Source organism: Echinops telfairi, unplaced genomic scaffold (assembly GCF_000313985.2).
Source record: "Echinops telfairi isolate 266 unplaced genomic scaffold, ASM31398v2 ScPeMD7_2;HRSCAF=8, whole genome shotgun sequence".
NCBI lineage: Eukaryota > Metazoa > Chordata > Mammalia > Afrosoricida > Tenrecidae > Echinops > Echinops telfairi.
In genome coordinates, this window is record NW_022103898.1 from 77,341,132 (window position 1) to 77,342,531 (window position 1,400).

At 57.0% G+C, this 1,400-nt stretch overlaps 1 protein-coding gene across 1 annotated transcript in view; it reads right to left on the reverse strand.

Annotated features, from left to right (window-relative positions):
* The window catches only part of ERBB3 (erb-b2 receptor tyrosine kinase 3), a 22,477-nt gene that overhangs the window by 19,046 nt on the left and 2,031 nt on the right, over window positions 1–1,400 (reverse strand). The gene's annotated exons all lie outside the window — the stretch shown is intronic.

A 1,400-nucleotide genomic window follows, 5' to 3' on the forward strand; every position in this document is an offset into this window, starting at 1 on the left:
CCCCTCCTTTCCACCCCCCTCTCCTTTCCTCTCCACAGGGCACTTACTTCTCCAGCCCCCCCCCACCCCCCATCCCATCCTGCCTCTCTCTAGGTCCCAGAATAAATATCTCTTTGGGGCTAACACACAGCCCCTATTGTGTCTACCAAGGGTGGGATGGGGGCAGAGCCTGGGGCCACCGTCCAGCCCACAATGAAGCAATTCTGTCCAGCAGGAGGGGGCTGCCCCACCCTGTCCCCAGACTCCTCTGGCTCAGCAGCACCCCTTGCCACCCTCAAGCCCTGGGTTCAGACGGGTGACTTCAGTGGGGAGGGGGGCACAGGGGCATGCTGGTGAGGGGTCAATGGGAGCTTTGTCTTTGAAGCTGGAAGATAAGGAGCTAGTTTCCTACACCCTCACCCCCAACCTCTTCCTCAACAGCTCCCTGCCCCTCCCGGACCCTCTGCAGCACCCAGTCCTACGCCCTTTTAGCAAAAGCAGAGGAGCCTAGGCCTCGGTCACAGAAATCCACTTGACAGAAACTTCCCTGACAGACGGGTTCATGGACCCGCCTCTGGACAAGGCAAGCCAGCCTCCCACCAAGTAGGGAGAGTCGAGGTTAGAGGTACAAGAGCCATATTCCTTTGGGGGGTTTCCTTTGCCCTGTACCTATGGAAGACTAAGGGGCTCCAGCACATCGGGAACCCTGAAGCCCTACTCCTGGCTCTTTCATCTGACTGCACAGAAGAGAGAGAGGGAGATAGGGGGAGAGAGAGAGAGAGAGAGAGAGGCAGAGGCTCAGAAACCACCTGTTCCAACCACCCTTCCCTGAGGCAGTGTCAGCTCCCAGTGAGGCACAACTGAGAATGGAGGAAGACTGGTGAGGTCCCAGCCCCTCCTCCAAAATCCACCCCAATTTCTGACCAAAGGACCCCTCAGGGCTTCCCCTAGCTTATCTCTCCTTATTGTGGGTGGGGGACTCAGCCAAGAAGGGTAAACAGGCCAGGAACCCCCAGAAGAGTCTGGGAACCTCAGGGTCCTTGATCTGAAATAAGAGACTGGGAAGGTTAGTCATTACTGGAACAGCCCCACCCCAAACCCCTTCCTGGCAAGACACCCCTGCTTTCAAGCCTAGGTGCCTCTCCTTCTCCCCAGTTAAGGGAGGAGCCAAGATCTCCACATAGGAAATGGTAGGTTACGTGTGTGTACACACGCTCGCCCTCACGCAAATGCAACTATATTCATAACCTCCCCGCTGTCCCAGAAATCTACACCCCTTCTGCCCTAGGGTTTCCTCACTGGGAACTGCTCCAGGTGCCCCATCCACCTGGGGAGGGAGAGAGAGGGAGAGAGAGAGAGAGAGAGAGAGGGAGAGAGAGAGAGAGAGAGAGAGAGAGAGAGAGAGAGAGAGAATGCCGCAC